Source organism: Musca domestica, unplaced genomic scaffold (assembly GCF_030504385.1).
Source record: "Musca domestica strain aabys unplaced genomic scaffold, Musca_domestica.polishedcontigs.V.1.1 49, whole genome shotgun sequence".
NCBI classification, from domain to species: Eukaryota; Metazoa; Arthropoda; class Insecta; order Diptera; family Muscidae; genus Musca; species Musca domestica.
The window spans coordinates 7053231-7073577 of record NW_026712344.1 but is presented as its reverse complement, the minus strand read 5'-3'; positions in this window follow the sequence as shown (position 1 = coordinate 7073577).

The window sequence follows — 20347 nt, the reverse complement described above, 5'->3', positions numbered from 1 at the left end:
GTCGTATAAAGTTTTGATCAAAAAACAAGTAAGCAAAGGCTACAGTCGAGCGGAGTTGAATACCCTACAACACTATAAACGATACAGTTTATATAGGCGAGATACTCGAAAGAATTCCACAAGATATTGTGATAAATTATAAAAGAAAACCATCAGATTTCGTTCTCTAATTTTCGAATAATAGCAACTTTAACTAATTTGCTCATTTCCAATTTATTGGTAGATGTTGCACGTAAATGGTCTTCCTAGATCTGGAACCAATATTTCCCAAAGACCTCTAATATCTCAGAAGTGGCAAAAGATTAACAATTATTATTGGTTTTTGACTGAAACGCATCTATATGAGATACCGACATTTGACTATATTCTTCAACGAAATCAGCGTTAACGAAATAGTCGGAAGTGCGTCTTTCCTGTATTTGTGAATTCTCCAAAAAGTCACTGGAATGGACATTTTCGTATTTTATCTACAAAAGTTGGCAAGCTATTCAAACATTGAATATTTTTATATGGCCATCCAAAACTTCTTGGCTTTTGCAATGTCCGGTAACCCCCACTCAAATGTGCCTGAGGATCGGACGATAATTACGACCTGCAGACAATTTTGCAGTTTTTTGGTCCATTTCAACCCCTAAATATATGTCGATTATCTCCAAAAAGAGTAGGCTTCTATTCTGACCCTCATCTTATCCCCATGCAAAATTTCGTATGGATCGGGCCATAAATGCGATCTGTATATGATATCCTGATATCCTAACTACTTAGTTTTGTTAACTGTAGAAATATTACCAAATGTTTAATTCAAAATGAAAATATGCCAAAAATATGACAAAATTGAAAAAATATGAGAAAATGTTAGAAAATCAATATTTTCATCTTTAGAGAGATATTTTTATGCGATTTTTAAAAGTTTTTTCTTTCCTGCCAAGAGGCCATTCTGAATTAATGAGAAATGTCGAAATCAGTTCAGCCGTTCTCGACATATAAGAGATTTTTCAAGCATATCTTCTTTGATAAACATATATATCGCAAATATTTTGCTATGTATCCGTTTTATTGGATGTTAACATCAATGTAAAAATCAGAAGTAACCTTGTAAGGACTTTGTGATTTCGCCGGGATTTAAAATATTCGCGGTTTAATGAAAAATTTTGAATTTTTTCAATACAAAAGATATGGTATATTTTACCCGCTAAATATTATCCGATGACCACCCAAATTGATAGGCTTCTTCCCCGCTCTAAACTCTAGCTACATGCGAAATTCCGAAATGACCCTAACCCCACCTTCGTGCAAAATTTCGTAAGGATCGGGCAATTATGGCCCGATCCTTACGAAATTTTGCACGAAGGTGGGGTTAGGGTCATTTCGGAATTTCGACCTGTAGCGTGATTACAAATTAACATGGACAGACGGACAGACGGACGGACATACATAGCTAGATCGACTCAGCTCGGCGAGCTAGGAAGATCCATATATACTTTCCTATATGGGAAACCAATATTTCGTGGTTTTACATAAATTCTGGCCCAATCAAACTTATAATACCCCCAACACATAGTGTTGTAGAGTATAATTATTGTCCAACTGAACAAATTGTGCATTTTGAGTACTAAAAATGTTAAAAATGACTTTTCGTTGACGACTTAGCGTACACTTGCTTGTAATATATTATTGTGTAAAAGGTTTACGGGAATAAGTCATTTTTGGGCGATTTTTAGAACCCACATTATTTTAAATAAGTACTCCCAAAATAGTATTTCACATTAAACTTGCGTAAATATTTTTTTAATTCTGTCACTTGTTTCATTCATGCAACTTTTACTTCTTCCAGAGAAAATAAAAAAAACACACACACACACATATAAAAACAAACTTTTTCAATATGGGTCAATGACTTCGTTTGTATTGGCACCACGTTTTTAAGTCTACGTAGTCTCATGGATCATGTAGATAAAAAAAGAGTTTTGGTTTACCAACACGTCCATATTCTCAAATATTTTATTGAATTATCCTTTTTGCCATGCGACCAAAAAAAAGCAGAGAAAAGAGATGTGACCCAAAGTATCACTTCTACCAAATATTCAGAGGCTCACGTACTCAGGTCTTTCTGGGACAAATAAACAAGAGTATGACGGCTCGTCTGTTACAAGGGTGTGGTGTGGTATGAGTACGGTTCAACTAAAGTATCTGTGCCACCAGCGTCAAAAGTGAATATGGGAACTTTTAAATAGCCTTTTTTTGGTTATTCGGGTAATTTTATTTTCTGTTTATTTTTGCGGACAACATGGCGGTTATTGTTTGGTTATTCTTTTCGCAGAATGTACACAACAAAATTATTTCATGTTATTTTTGTTTGAAAGGCGGTGAGTCTCCGAGAGGCACAGTTGAATTTGTGGCCATATATGAAAGGGTGTTCTACAATTTTACGCTGTAAAGTTCCACAATCTGAAATGAAAAGATTCGTCGGAAAGTAAGGCAGGACCAAAAGCTGCCGTACATGGATGGTCTTACTGAGATTGGAGGGAAGATGTTCTCCCATTAAATTTAAATGATAATACAAGAGTTTATATGGAATTCATGTAGCTTTACGACCTCGAAACACAGGTTTTTCAAAGACGCTTTTTCAACCTTCAAATTTGGGTTTGAAAACAAAAAACATAGATTTTTTTTTTGGAATTTTTAGGGTTTAAAAACCCTATATGTGTTTTAAGGGGATTTGAATCCTCTAAATGAAGATTTTTTAGAGTTTTTCGGGACCATCAAATCACATTTTTTAAGCTGTGCAATAGTAACGCCTACGACGTATTTTTTATGACCTTTAACGAAATTTGTTAGTAAGTAGATTTAAAATTCAAACGAGGATTTTTAAGCAATATACAGGACACTAAGGACGATTTTTTTTTTTGCCGAATTCTACCCCTTTTTTAAGAACATTCAAAGTATTTTTTTTTAACAATTTTTAGGATTTTTAAACAATTATGAGAACCTTCAAACGTGGATTTTTGAAACAAATTTTTAATCTTTACGTGTGTATTTTTAGAACTTTTTAGAATCCTCAAATTTGGATTTATAAATATTTTATGGATCAGCCAACCTATAACTTAAACTTAACCTTTTAATTAATATTTTGGAAACTTAAGTTTTAAACAATATTTTGAACTCTTAAACTAACTTCAAACAATTTATAACAACTTTTTCTTAATTCTTTAATGACCTTTCGAAACAGTTTTCAAAGAATTGTAGGAAAACTAAATTTGTGAAGAACTTCCAATGGAAGGAATTTAAGGACCATAAAACATGGATTTCAAAGGCTTTTTATAATCTTTAATTCTAAAGGTCTTTAAAATCCTCAAAATATCACTAAAATATTTCAGATTTCGATTTTGAACAACTTTTTAAGCTTTTGAATTTTCAAGAGCTTCTAATGCGAATTTTTGCTTTTAAACATTGTTGGACCCATCATACCCCTAGGAAAAGAAGGTATTTAAATGCAAAAAGAAGGCATAAGTGCAAAAAACTTGATCTTAAATGTATAATAGTAGTTAAACAAAAGACTGACTGACTGAGATCAATGCCCAGACGTTTGATCAGGTTGGGTTTTTGGAAATTCGTACTAAAATGGTACGAAAAGTACTAAAATGTACTAAATATTCAACACTTTGAATTGGAATGAGCTAGAATTCTAAAATTTTAAAATGAGAGTCACTGGTTGAGTGCAGGATAGATGTATCAAAGAGATTTTAGTAATTCGAACTTTAAGGTTACAAAAAATCTAAAATGATACTAAACAACATATAATATGGTACCATTTAGTATTATGTAAATGAATAAAGTTAAACACATGAAACTTGGTATGAGAAAGTTCCAAATAGAAGTATATTTGGTACAATTGGTATAGGGTGAACAGACAGTGCTTGAAATCTGATATTGGAGTCACAATTCATGTGTAGCCTAGACATATGGAGGTGGTTTTGGAAGTTGGTATTGGGTGAACAGACAGTGCTTCAAATCTGAAATTTGGTATTGGAGTCAAAATTCATGTGTAGCCTGAACATATGGAGGTGGTTTTGGAAATATGTAGTACAATTGTACGAAAAGTACTCAATGGTTATATTTGGTATTGGGTGAAGGGATAGAGATAAAATGGTATCTGTGTTCGAGATTTTGCGGTGAATTGGAAATGCATCCTATATTTGAATGAAAAATACAAAAAAATGGTATTGGGTGAAGGGATAGAGCTGGAATACCGAGATTTGATATTGAGGTCTGTTGGGATTGAGATATGAAGTTGGTTTTGGAAATGTGTACTATAATTGAACAAAAAGAACTAAGTAGTACCAAATTTGGTATTGGGTGAAGGTACAGAGCTGAAATCCTGAAATGAGAGAAGGAGCTGGTTTCAGATGTGCGTACTATAATTGTACAACAGCGTACTAATGGTACAATTAAACGTTACCAATTTTGGTTTACTTTTGGTGTCTAGGATCTGGATTTTGGTCCCTTGTGCAATGGCTTCAATAATTTAATTTTGAAAAAAATTTTGAAGACTTTTTGGTGTAAAAGATACATATTTTCCTGTTGCACTGAATTCAAAATTTTTGGTGGACTTTTCGCAGACGAAGTACCGGATACTTGCTCCTATTTTTATACTCTTTTGGATGTTGTAAACGTCTGAGTGTTTTGAAGATTTTACACATTTTATATGGTTTCGACTATTTTCAGGTCTTAATATGTTTGAGTTTTATATCGTTCTCTTTGGTCACACCCTTAGATTCAAATAAAAAGCCCCAATGACGAGACCTACCGCATCGTTCTGTATATTGCAATTTCAAGTGACAATGTGTTGCATATTCATTGCTCGATTGGCTGTTGCTAGCCGTTTCATCTGCTTCTCATTTTTCAGTTGATGGTTGTTGTCATTATTGTTTTCAATATTTTTCGGTATTATATGCACAACAATATCGGACTCTACGGTCCGCTTCGCCTTTTCTGGCAACTCCGAAACTCTTATGGCCAGAAGAGTACCCGACATTTGGGGTGGGTGGTGATGGGTACTTCACTTTTCCCGTTTTGTTGTGAACAATTTTATGGTTATTTTATTAACTTGTTTTTCGTTCCATTTCTCTGTTTTAATGCTATTGCTGTTATTGTTGTTGTTGCTGTTATTGTCGTCATCGTCATTGGATTTGTGGACTTTTTGTGAGCTGTGTTTTTGCGTATTTACTTGTTGAAATGCCTTTTTTTGGTGTTGTTTTTTTTTTCTTTGGTTATTTGATAAAGAACGAAATGGTTAACCCAAATCTTGAAATGACTTGTTTTCAAAGATTATTGAAATATTATTTCGCAATAAATTTAACAATGAAAGTTTTGTGCAGGGGTTCTTTTTGTTGCAATATTTGCTTTATTGTCTTCATTGAATTGAATACCCAAAAATGTCTACTTAAATTTATGATTATATTGATCGGTAGTATGGTTGGGCGTTTAATTGCTAATTAAGATAATCAATAATTTACCCTTTCTGGTTCCATCCACATTTTAATTATAAGGTACGAATGATATATAAGTGGTTGGAGAATACATTTTTAAGATAAAATATGCATTTTTGATCCTTCATTAGTATATTCAAATGTAGATTTTTCCGGTATTTTAGGGCTTCTCAGATGTAAAATTTGGGATAATTTTAAATACCACCAAATAAACATTAAAATAATTGAAAGACTGCTTAGGACTTTCTCGGAATCGGGATTTGTTAATGGCTTAAAGTGGATTAAAAAAATAATTGGAAAGTAGTTTTTAGAGCGAGAGGGAGAGACATCAGTGGTTCACAATTTGTTATCCTAACCAAAACACGAATGTTAAATTGCAGCAATATCGATTGAAAACATATGATAAAATCCCCCGAAGAAGTAAAATAAGGGGGCAGGGTTCTACGGAAGCTATATCAAATTTGGGGCCCATATCAACATTATTTTGCAAGGACATCAGGTATCCGTTTGGAACACCACATTCAATTAATAATGTACCTATGGTCTTCAAATTTCTTTATATCGGAGGGTAACGTTATATGGGGACTATGCCAAAAAATAAATCAATTCTCACAATTTTATAATTACATTATTGTTTCCTCGCTATACTAATAATACTATACTACAAACGTATAGAAACATTTTTGTCACACCTTCCTATACATGTGGACCCCTGTGCAGTATCACAAATAACTGTTGTCGGAGAACATAGCTCGATGGAACTTCCACAATCTCATCGAAATATAATTAAGTTTAAGGTACAGATTATTTTAACAGTTCTTAGCAGATACTTCCATTCTAGAAGGATTTTGCTAAAGGCATTATTCAAGAACCCAATTTTCAACTAGTGGAACCTTCCGTTTTACAGGGATTCTGGCCACGCATCATTAAAAAACCCCGAATAATGTACAGGCTTTCCAAAATAAAATTTATTAGACACTAAATGTCACGAGAAATGTAACTTTTTGAAAATTCGTACTAAAAGGGTACGAAAAGTGCTAACATGTACTAAAAATGGAATAATTTGTATTGGGCAAGCAGAATGGGTTACAAATTTGGAATGAGAGTCACTGATGGAGTGCCAGACATATTTACCAAAGGATTTTCGAAAATTCGAACTTTTAGGTTACGAAAAGTTTTAAAATGGAACTAAACTTCGAAAATGGTATTATATGAACGGATAGAGATAAACACTAGAAATTTGGTATGAGAATCGAGGTTGGAAATTATGTTTGAGAAAAGAAAATGGTTTTGGAAATATGTACTAAGTGTGTTTTGTGATAAAGAGGTGCTTTTGGTACGAAAAGGTGCTAAATTTGGTATTGGGTGAAGGATAAGAGCAGAAATCCTCAAATTAAATATAGATGTGATTGTTGCTGTCTGAGGTTAAGATATGAAGGTGGTTTGGAAACGTGTACTGAAATTGATCGAAAGGTGCTAAGTGGAACAGAATTGGGTGAAGGGACCGAGCTGGAGTCCTTAAATTTGATACTGAGGTCTTTGTTGCTATCTGGAATCAGGATTTAAAGGGGATTTTGGAAATGTACTACATTATTAAGAAAAGTACTAAAGAGTACTGAATTTGGTATATGGTGAAGGAATAGAGCTTAAATCCTAAAATTTAATGTGGATGTCATGTTTGCTGCCTGTGGTTGAGAGAATGAGCTAGTATTGGATATGCGTATCATAATTATACTAAGCGGTACTATATTTGGCAATAAGGGTAAATATAGAGCTTAAATCCTGAAACTTGATATTAAAATAACTGTTTGTATCTGTGTTCGAGATTTGGCGGTAGTTTGGAAATGCGTCCTATATCGGGTGAAGGTTTAGGTCAGAAATCCTGAAATTTGATATATGTAGATATCACTATTGTTGTCTGGGATTAGATATGGAGGTAGTTTTGGAAAGGTTTACTTTAACTACATGAAAAGAACTAAATGTTACAAACTGGTATTGGGTGAAGGGATAGAGTTTAAATCTCGAATTTTGATACTGATGTTATTATTGATAGCTGTAATTGAGAGAAGATGGTGTTTTTTGGAAATTCGTACTATGAAGGTACGAAAAGTGCAAAATGCCAGAAAAACTGCCGTTGGGTGTTGGGATAGAAAAGAAATTCTGAAATTTAGTATCGAGGTCACTGTTAGTGTCTGAGGTTGAGGCAAGGGATAGAGCAGAAATCTTGAAATTTTTGTGGATGTCATTCTTGGCATCTAGAGTGGAGAGAAGGCGAAACGTATAATAAATTTGGGATTGGGTCTAAGTATAGAGCTGGAATTCTGAAATTTGAATGCGTACTTTGATTGTTCGAAAAGTACTATATGGTACTATGCTTTCCATTGAGGTAACTCTTGGTTTCTAGGATAAGTGGTAGGCAATTTTTATTATGAAAAGACGTTAAAATATTTTTGTCGTAAAAATGAGATATTGTACGATTCTGCAATAGGTTAACTAATATGCTCATCCGTAAAATTTAAAACTTAAGATTTTGAAGACTTTTTTGTTAAAAAAGTAATCATTTTTCGATCCTTTTCGATAAAGGAAAACCTGAATCTGAACTGATTGAATGAACATAAAATTATAAGGTGGACTTTTTGCTGTAAAAAGTAGCGGGGAAATTATAGTTTCATCCAATATCATACTTCAACAAGTCTAATGTCGTAATATGCATTTGTTAACGATCATAATTGGAACGATTTGCTTCACACAAATTCAAAATATAAACGTTTATTTTTTACGGTCAAAATTCCTGAATGTGCACAGAGCTATAGAGTCATGGTACTGCCCAACTTTTGTCCTTTACTTGCTGGTTTTAATAGAAAATTCGGCTGAGGAACATTTAAGCCCCATATTCAAACCAAAACTTTGACCTACTTTTCTTGTCTCCTTGGTGATTTGGCAAGAAAATATATAGTGATATCACTATTGAAAGAAAAGAAGACGCTAACTCCGCTTCTGGCGAAGTTTGGAAGATGTCACTTGAAATCACGCTGTCAGCTTTGAACAGGTAAAAAAAACATTAAGTTCGGCCAGACCGAACTTTCAATACCCCCAACTTAGGGTAAAGGAAACATTTTTATATAAAAGTATCTGAATTCAATCTTGTTTCACTTTAAACTTCATATACCTGTAAGACCGTTTGCTTTATGTAGTTAAATTTCTCAAAAACCCATAAAGTGATTGAGGCCGTTATATAGGCCATACCAAAACGGGAACCTCTATAGGCAATTTTATACTTCAAGGATTGTCATCTATCAAATGTGACTGGGATTATAAAAATACCGAATATCGGTGGATATAGTTATATGTGTGCTTTAGAAAAACGTGGAACTAAATATTCAATGTTTTTCCACAGGGCTGGAACCTATTATTATTTTTATCAAAATATCGAATTTTGAGAGGTACCGTTATATGGGGGCTATACCAGAACGTGGGCCTATACATTTATATCGCCATACGAGCTAGAATCCATTTGATTAACAAATACCAATTTTTAGACAAATTTGTGGGAAAATATGGCTAAAATCATCAAAATACCGAATATCGGGAGTTATCGTTATAAGGGGTCTATACGAAACCGTGGGCCAATACATACAATGTTTCGCCACCGGAGCAAGAGGCCATCACGACCAACAAAGACCAATTTTTAGACAAATCCGTGAAAAAAGTGGCAAAAATTATTTAAAAAAACCGAATATCGGGAGATACCGCTGTATGGGGTCTATACCAAAACGTGGACCTATACCTTCAATGTTTCGCCATACGAGCAAGAAACCATTATACCCTACAAATACCAATTTTTAGACAAATTCGTGAAAAAAAATGTGACAAAAATCGTCAAAATACCAAAACGAGGACCTATATATACAATGTTTCGCCACCGCAGAAAGAGGCCATCACGACCAACAAAAACCAATTTTTAGACAAATCCGTGAAAAAAGTGGCAAAAATTATTAAAAAAAACCGAATATCGGGAGGTACCGCTGTATGGGGTCTATACCAAAACGTGGACCTATACCTTCAATGTCCCTCCACACGAGCAAGAGTTGATTATACCTTACAAATACCAATTTTTGGACAGATCCGTGGGAAAATATGTCGAAAATCATCAAAATACCGAATATCGGAAGGTACCGTTATATGGCGGCTATACCAAAACGTGAACCGATATATCTCATTTTTAATACCAACCATCCTAATAATGTGGGTTGTATCGTGATTTCAAAAGACAGGCAGGCGGACAGACAGACGGACATTGTTAAATCGACTTAGAATTTTATGGTGACCATAAATATACATACTTTATGGGGTCTACGAGGAATATTTAGGGATGGTACAAACGGAATAACAAAGTTAATATACCCACCTTTCCAAGGTGGAGGGTGTAAAAAAACGAATCTTCAAGGAACAGACTAAATTATAGATTGTATCAAATAATACCTCATAATAAAAAGGATACCCAATCAGACTAAATGTACTAACAAATTGCAGTGCTATATTTAAGTCCTATCCAATATAATATTGTACCTACATGTGCTCATCGATTTTGTAAGTAGGTGAGATAAATGCACACTCGTCCTGGTGAATTTTCTCAAAATTCGTAACGATTTCGAATATATTTTGTCATTGTTCGTTTTTATCCCTCTCCATTTCAAACAAGTTACAACATGGACATTGCATTAAGGCAGACACTCCAACTGCTATTGCCTGCCCTCCAGAAGCAGTTTGCCTAAGACACTCTGGGCTATTTTGGCCTTTGTTTTAAAATGCCGCTTAAGCGGCCATTTTAAACGGTCATTAAACGCTCAAATTATACTAAACGATAGTTCTCTTCATTTAATTTCATTTCAATTACACACAAACATTTTTCCATAAAATTTTTAATAACAACTTTTTAATTACTTATTCATGTTCACAGTTCTTGGATGTTGTTTGCCTGCTTGCTGCCTGTCGGCCGCTGCTACCATCATCATTGTTGTCCCTTGCCAGTTTTCGCCAATTCGAACACTCGCTTCGCTGGAATTTTAGTTGGGTTAAGCCATCGTTGAATGCACATACAACACGTAAGTAGTAGTTGTCGTTGTTTGCAAGACTGGGGTAGAGACAAAATTGGAGTTATATTTTGTTGTGAACGGCTTGAGCTGTTGGGAGCTATAAGGGAGCGGAAAATCCTACGACCATCGACAACACAACTCTAAATCTACAAAGTAGTGGAGCATTACATTTTAAACTGCATAAGCGCCGTACAATGAGTGCTCCACAACACGCACAATAACTCACACACACCCAGAGCAACACACACATAGACACAGTCGAATGCATTGCATTGGCATAATCGTACTTACACACACACACACACACACAAACTCTCAAACAGGAAAAAAGTTTCTGGGCTAAAAGCAATTACTATGTTTAATTCTCGGTACTTGGGCCACTAACTGTTCTAAGTAGTTGTGCAATGAACGCCATTTAAGCCTGTAATGCGTTAGCAGTATTTGCCAGCGGTCACGATGGAAAAAACTTGTGAGCGTTATGCCTGCTTGAGTTTAACCAAAAGTTGGGGGACTGTGTTCCAAGTTTGGTAGTTGGTATGACATCAGGCAGTTTTAATAGCAACAAAAATATTTAACAGATTTGACCCTTCTATGACAATTTATATTTCACAGATAGGATTGATATTTCGAAAGGGAAATAATAGCAAATAAATAAGAACGTTTGAATGTTTGGGGGTGAGAAAAAAAATTAGGAGGATAACACTTCTGGCGAATTTGGAACTCCAAATGTTTTAAAAATATATCCAAAACAAGTAAGCAAAGGCTATAGTCGTGCGGGGCCGACCATGTGAAACCCTACAACACTATAATATGTTAGAAGCCCCCTTATGTCCAAATCCATTCAGAAAGATTTCGCTTTTGAAATTATGTCACCAGGGACATTTGCCCAATATTTACTCACACCGTCGTGCTTTTAGTTGTGTGGTCCATTTTACAGCTAAATATTATCCAATGGTCATCCAAAAGGCTAGAACTCTTCTCTGTCCTTAACTCTCTTCTCAGACGTGTCGATTGGCTTCAATTGTGTAATTACGAATTTTTTTCTGCTTTTGGTTCATTTGGTTCTCCAAATTTAGACTCATCTATATGATATGCTTATCTACGATATTTGGCTATATTCGTCAACGAAATCAGCATAGAAAGCCAGAAGTTCGCCTTTCGTGTATTTCGGATATCGCCTGTAAGTAATGTTGGTAATTTTCCACACAAAAGTAGTGGTCCATTCTACCCGCTGTCCTCAACTCTAACTTCATGCGAGATTTCTTGTCCATTAGATTTTATTTGAGACCTTTATAACGGCTGCAAAACAGAAACATTTTTAGATGTTGGTCCATTTTAACCCCTAAATATATTGCAGACATCTTTGAAAACAATAGACCTAGCTCTTCTGAGCCTAACCCTGCCCTTGTGAAAATTTTCGTGAGGATCGGACGATAATTGCAATCTGTATATAATAACCCCAACTTGTGTTGTAAGGTGAAAAAATATTACAAAATATACACTTCAATATTTTAAGTCAAATTGAAAAAATCGCATGCGATAAAAAATATGAAAAAATAAAAAATGTCACAAAATACTTCAAAATCTATATTAATTATATTTCGCTATATATATACACGATATATTTACTATCGGCATCTACGTAACGGTTAGAATTGACCTGTTCGCCTATTTTTGATTTCGCTGTTATTAAAAATATTCGCGGTTTAATACAAAATTTGACTTTTATTTAACAGAAATGTTATGGTCTACTTCACCACTAAATATTACCCGATGACCATCAAACTTGGAAGGCTTCTGTCCAGCCCGAAGCTCTAGCCCCATGCTAACTTCCACTTCGATTGGTCTATAATTGCGTCCTGTAGAGCAACTGCAATATCAGGAAATTTTTCAGTTTTTGGTCCATTTTAACCCCTTAATATTATGCGATCATCTCCAAACAAAATAGGGTTCTATTCTGACCATATCCACACCATTCCATTCTAAATTTCGTGAAGATGGGGCCATAATTGCGACCTGTAGAGAGATTACAAATTAACATGGACAGACGGACGGACGGACATACATAGCTAGATCGACTCAGCTCGGCGAGATAGGAAGATCCATATATACTTTCCTATATGGGAAACCAATATTTCGAGATGTTACATAATTTTTGGCCCAATCAAACTTATAATAACCCCAACACATAGTGTTGTAGGGTATAAATATGGATGTAGATTAAAACTCTTCCCAGGGGACTTTGAAATGAAACTATAAAGAAGAAAATCTATAATATGACCATGCATGGCGTCAAAATGAAAGCATTCTATAAACTACCTGGATAAGCGTTCCAATGGCAATTAACAGTCTGTAGCCGACTTAAAAAACTATGGTACATAAAAAAAAAATAACAGTATTCTTTCGAAGTCATAGCGTACCCAAATGGTAAGAAAAGTACTAAAAATTTCCAAAAAAAAATAATATATGGTAGTGGACAAACGGAATGAGCTAGAATTCTGGATTTGTTGAGTAATAAGGCTGGGTTTATGGAATTTTGCACCAAAGGGGTACGAAAAGTATTAAAATGTGTTAAAAACTTAATACTTTGTATTGGACAAGTAGTATGACCTAGAATTCGGAAATTGAGAATGAGAGTCGCTGATGAAGAGCTGGATAGGGAAAAACAATGCAAAAGACGGATCTGTACAACATTTTAGCTTCTTATCTTAATTTGTGGGCTGAATCGTCTTACGCTAATCAAGAATATACTTCTTGATCAGGGTCTAACAGCATGTCTGTCGCGCCTGTCCACGAACTAAACACACTAAACACATTGCAGGTCGTATTTATTGTTAAATTGTGATGAAATTTTGCATAAGAAAGCTCAAGTACAATGGATTTTAGCACCTAGTATTAAGCCTATAAGTAAATTTGTTAAATTTGGAGAATATCGGTTCTGATTTAGATATATCTGTTTTTGTGATTTTACTTTTTAGTCCTCCACATTCATTATAATCAATCCATGATAATGATATTCGGCACAAGATATCACATACAGCATAGAAATACCCTTGACAAATTTTTTCGAAATCGGTTTAGATTTGGGTATAGCTCCTATATATATTTTCTTACGTTTTCAAATGAGTAATGTGAGTCAAATTTGTAATGTTCTCCAAATGTGTAATGTTAATCTAAATGGGATGAATTACTAAATAGATTACAAAATTTAGCCTAGAATTAAGTATGTTAAACACGGCGAAAATCGTTGACGGCTTAGACACGAAAAAGGGAAATGTTGTATCACATTTTCTTTAATGTGAAAAAAGTTTCCGCATCGAAGTCATTAAAATTTTGTCATGTATATATTATACTCTACGTACAGGGTGAGATAAAAAAAAACTGCAGAACAAGTCGAACGCCATAATTTTTACATTTTTTTTTTAATTTTATTGAATGAAAGCAAAAAATGTCGGAAAATGAATAAGTTTAAATTTGTTCGAATTGGTCACTTTTGCCACGAATTACGGCCCTAGAACGGCCAATGACACCGTCACATGCAGTACCGAATGTTGTTCTGCGGTATTTTGGTCCATTCCTGGCGAGGTGCTTGCTTGAGGTGATCGACATTTTGGTATTTTTTAGTGCCAACCTTGCTTTCCAAAATAATCCGGACACAATAGTCCAACGGATTGGTATCCGGAGATTTTGGTGACCATTGTGCGCTGGAAATGAAGCGAGGAACCTCATTTTGTAACCATTTCTGGGTGGCGCGTGCTCAGTGCGATGGTGCTGAGTCCTGTTGGAATGTCCAAGGTCTGCGGCCAAAATGTTTGCGTGCCCATGGCTTTAATACACCCTTAGAATATTTTCGCGATAATACTCGGCATTTATTCTGATGCCATGGTCGATTGATACGAGCAGAGAGGGACCATCGGCTGTTATGGCGGCCCTCAACATCACCATGGTCATGGAACCATGTCCTTAGGAATCCATAGCTTCCATGCTAAATCGTCTGCCACAGGGTCACCTACCGCATGTTCTGATCTTCTATAAACATATCCATCAATCACTTTCAAGTCAGGAGTTGAACTAACTACTCAACTCTTTTTACTAAGTTTTTATATTCCTCCGAAGAGAAATGTTCGGATTGTAAGTCAACAAAAACGCCACGTTCGTCCAACACTTCTGACAGACATCCTATTGTTGACAAGTCCTCAGTGTTGGTACGCGAAAGCGCATCCGGAACTATGTTCTGCGACCCCTTTCTGTGCTCTATTCTGAACCGGAACCCTTGATGTTTTAGAGCCCATCTAGGTAGCCGTGTGCTTAAGTCGGACTGGGACATGAGCCATTTAAGTGAAGCGTGATCGGTAATCACCTTGAACTTATGTCCCTCGACATAATCTCTGAATTTTTTTATACAAAGCATTGCTGCTAAGCATTCTTGTTCGGTGACGTTGTAATTCGCTGTACGCTGTAATACCCTGTACATTAGTTGTAAATATACTGTAATAAAGAGTTTATCATTGCAAAAGACTGTGAAAGGTAATGATAATATTCTCTTAATATAATGGAACAGTCAGAAAAATATTTAGATTTTCATTTTGTATTCGGGATCATCCGGTCTAATTTAGGACTCTGAAGCTTCAGATGTAACATTCAAATAATTTTCCGGGAAAATGCGGTATACCATATTCGGGGTAAATACAAACCCATGGATGTATCAATCTGAGCCGATTTTAAAAACTCAAAGTCGTAGTTATATTATTCTAGGCTTGGAAAATAATCTAATTATAGCACATGGTACCGAGAATACATTATTCGTCTTATATGAAGACATTAAAATTAAATGCAGATAATCTGATAAAAGTCTTATAAAATTGAAAACTATCATTAAAAAATTCTTTCACGTTGCTACATAAAAATATTCGTACTTTTGTATAAAAACAAATGGTGGGAATTGATGGCATACAAAAGTGTGTGTGAGTGTTCGAGTTTTATTTCATTTCACGTCTTTGCTTTCTTTCTCTTCTGCTTTGCCAGTAGTGCAGAGAAATGAGAAACAGTTCTTAGCATAATCATAAATTCGTTGTTTTTATTAAAAATTTCCAAAACAGTGACACTTTTTACACGCTCATAAAAATGTATGTTGGAGAGTATGAATATGTCTGGGTGGCTGTGTGTGTTTGTGAGCTTCAAAATTCACATTTGCATATTTATGTGTGAACGTACATTTATGTGTACTTTTCAAGCTGTGTTTACAAAGTGAATGAGCAGCACGACACAAAAATAGAAAAAAAAACTACAACGTTTGTATGAATTTCATCGGGTTGCTAATGCCCGCACCCTACATTTTCAATTCGTTTTCTTCACATTCATTTACCGTTATAAACTACTATTACCGGTTTCTTATTATTCAATATCAAATTTATATTCTATTCAAGTCGAATTATATAATTGGAACACGTCAAGGTGAACATAAGATTTGTAATTCGTAACAACAAATTTAAATAAAATAGACGTGTTGACACACTAAATAGCTACACATGCCAAATGGTTATCAAAAATAGTCGTAGAACGGTGGCCAGTAAGGGAAAGATGAAAGAAACCTGAGTTTGGCTGAAAAAGGGAAAGGAATGAATAAATATTATTCTTCGTTCTAGCTACTTTTTTATAAAAATGTTATTTCTCTTAAATATTGGCTGATCAGAATTGCCATGTATTTTCAAGACGACTTTTAGCTTTACTTACTATAGACTATTTAATTAAAGAGAGCCTGCCATTTCAGAAATATGTAAATAAGCGTACCAGAAGTTACGTAAAATATATTTGTCACTAAAATCCTATACATTTGGGACTATAATCAAATCATTAAAATACAGGGTTGCCCATATTCGACGGACCTTTGGGCCCATTCTAATCCACGAGGCTTGTCCGCAGGCAACATTCTTTGCGTCAATTGAATTTTGTACCGGAACAAATGCAAATCAATGCGAATAATCCGTTATAAAGTGGACCGAGCCATGTCCAACTGCTGAGAACGGCAGCGATATTCTCGGCCGATCGCCTTGGTCGACTTTTATATGGCCTCTTTGGATTAAAAAGAGCCTTACCAGTCGAAAAAAAATTTTTAAATGCTTTAAAAGCACTTTGAGTTTTAACAATTGACTTCTTCTTTTTAGTTGAATGTAAATTTCAACTATTTCAGAGCGCTCGCATGGCGTGTATTGGTTCATGGTAAAAATCTGCTTGGACTGACGCTTCAAACGTGGTATGTCATTAAGCGATGTGACATCTCTGTCAAAAGTTATGGCGTTGCCAGATGGGTCCGTCGAATATGGGCAACCTGTATTAAAGTACGTCACAATTTGACGTGTGGGAAAGTTATGTTTTTTTTTTTAAATTATTAAGTTTTTATACTTTTACCACAGTATGGGGAGTAAAATAAATTTGTCACACTGTTTGAAGCACCTTGAAATATATATTTTTAACTCGACTATGTATGTATTTATACCCTACACCACAAGGTGGTCAGGGTATTATGTCTTTGTGAATTTGTTTGTAACAGGCAAAAGGAAACGAGATAGACCCATAGTTCCTTTTGATGATCTGCATAGAATCACATTCTGAGTCGATTTATGCATGTCCGTCCGTCCGTTTGTTCGTCCGTCTGTCCATGTATTTTTGTAAACAAAGTACAGTTCGCATTTATTGTCCTATCCAGATGAAATTTTGCACAAATCATTTGTTTGGCCCAAGGACGAACCCTATTGAATTTGGAGATAATCGGTAAAAATTTAGATATAGCTCCCATATATACCTTCGTCCGTATGGAATTTTGCACGTACGATCAGATTGGACCTGAAAATAAGTATGCCAAATTTGATCGAAATCGGTTCAGATATAGCTATAGCTCCCATATATATTGTTCATCCGATTTGCTATTTTTGTCCTCCGCAGCCGTAATATGCACTCTGAAACAACAATATTTGGGGAAATATATCAAATACAGCTCAGAAATACATTTACTAAATGTTATCGAGATCGGTTCGGATTTGGATATAGCTCGCATATATAGCTTCGTCCGATTTACTTTTGATTGTGCACCAAACGTCTAATATTTGTCCAAATCGGATGAAATTTGGCACTTACGACCGAATTTAGTCTAGAAGCTAGTATGTAAAATTTGGAGATCGGTTCAGATATAGCTATAGCTCCCATATATACTGTTCATCCGATTTGTCATATTTGTTACCCACAACCGTAATATGCACTCCGTAACAACGATATTCAGGGAAATATACCAAATACAGCTCAGAAATATCTTTGCCAAATTTGATCGTGATCGGTTCCGATTTGGATATAGCTCCCATATATATATTTATCCGATTTTAAATTAATTGTGCACCAAATGGGCAATACAAGTCCGAATTTAAAAGATACAAATGCTTCGGCATATTTAGTCCTTTAAATTTTAAATTATAATTATAATCATAGCGTGTATGATTGAATTCTCCCATAAAAAATTTTAATTGTTATGCGCAGCTCATAACGACATAAAGTCGTTACTGATTTTAGATGTATTTTAACCCGAATTTGCTGTAAAGTGGCAGTCTGTTTTACCAATATGTAACAAATAGCCTTGCAGAGTATGTTAAGTCTGAGTTTTGGTATATTTGATAATTTGTCTTACATTTTTCATTGGGAATGTTTTAAATTTCATATTTGAAGTTCCTAATGGGTACTACAGCCTAACAAAAAATTTCATATGCAGGTCCAGGTCTTCGCATAGCCCCCATATAACGGTACCTCCGATACTCGGTATTTTGATGATTTTAGCGACATTATCCACATGAATTGTTCCAGATCTCGTATTGTAAGTTGGTAACGGGTACTACTAAACTATGACAGACAATTGTTGTGACAGTCATCAAATTTCGAATGTATTTCAACAAAGATGCGAGGCATTAGACAAGGTATTATTTTTGGAAAAATTACAAAATGTTGTACTGCTGGAGGTGAAACTCTGAAATTTGCATTTTTTTCTGAAGTAATAGAACTATTTTTTTAAATTAGTATGAAAGTCTCTTCTTGAGTTAAGGTGTTGTTTGTATGGAATTTTGTACTTAAAAGTAGTAAATAGCACAAATGTATTAAAACCGCGGTTCTTGGACCAACATTTGAAACATTTGGCCTCAAATATATTGATATTTCGAACTTTTGTTGCAAAACAACAGAAAGGCAGAGCTTTTTTTCTTGAAAAAAGGTATTTCATGTCGTACCTTTGCGTTTGACAGTCTTTGCGAGAATCTATTATAAATAAGTAAAATTCGATCGGACTAAACTTTTGATATCCTTCACCATTAGGGACATTTTTATACACTCCACTATAGTATGGAGGGTATATTAAGTTTGTCATTCCGTTTGTAACACCTCGAAATATACATTCTCGATCGCCCTAGCTTCGAACGAAAAGAAGTAGGTTGATAAAAATTGTTATCAAATGCTATAGAATATAGGCCATATAGGTTCACGTTTTGGTATAGCCCCCATATAACGGTACCTCCCGATATTCGGTATTTTGATGATTTAAAATGATGGCTTTTGATTTTGTTTTAGTTATCGTGAACCTATATTGACCATTCTCTTTCACTTGTTCATCTTAGTTTTTTTTAAGTTTTGAAATTTTCAGTTTCGTTATCTGTAGAAACTACATATTTAAAAAAATTGGCATGAGAAGTCGAAAACCAAACTTTAAACAAATTCTTTATGAAATGTGGCTAAAATCGTAGAAATACCGAATATGTTGAGGTACCATCATATGGGGGTTGTACGAAAACGTAGACCTATATACGGCAATGTTCTGCCACCGAATGTGAAACTCATTACAAACTCTTTCCACTTAGGAATACATTCAACAAGTGTAGCAAAAAAATAAGCTAGATATTACTGATGATCAAGTAACTCATTTCTCTCATAAAAATTCGTGCATGAAATAATATTAGAAATACTTTGTGGTTCGCCTTGACCAGTTAACCCATATTCTCAACTAAATAGTTTTTGAAAGATTTTATGTTAATTTTAATTTCAACTGTTTATGTTGCATTTTAAGCACATATATCTGAAGTAAGCCGTAGCACAAAAAGGTTAATGCACAAAAAAAAAACACGCACACCTCACAAAGTCTATGTTAAGTCGTGAATTCCTTTTTTACCCCAATGTTTTTGTTGTTGTCATTGTGAAGGATTTTCCAGCGTTTGCAAATCGCGTAGAAATGAAAGTAAGTACTTGCACTTGTTGTATTTTCAAGAGAGAGAACGAGAAAATATTAACCTTGCACATGAATGGGGCATGGTACGCATATGCACACCACTAGTATATGGTTGGTAGACTTGACAGGAAGGGCGAAAAAAATCATGGCGACATCATGTAACTGGGTCAAGCAACATGTCACATGCATGTTTATTTGGTGGTTGGGCAAATGCGCTGGTAATTAAATAATAAATTGAGAGTAAAACAATGATTTTCATTTAAAGATTGTTGATTTTAATTTGATTTTTCACAAGAGGAGATTAGCACAATTCCAATTGAACATTTCAAAAATATTCAGTCAGAAGAGCAGCCTAATATAATAGCAGCCCCAAGAATTTGTAACCCAGCAAAAGTTTTGTGCAGTGTTAGTTTCACTGGTTTTTTTGTAAAGTTGAAAATAACTTGTGAAACATCCGATGTTCACTTAATATAAAACAAGTAACCAAAGGCTATAGTCATGCGGGGCCG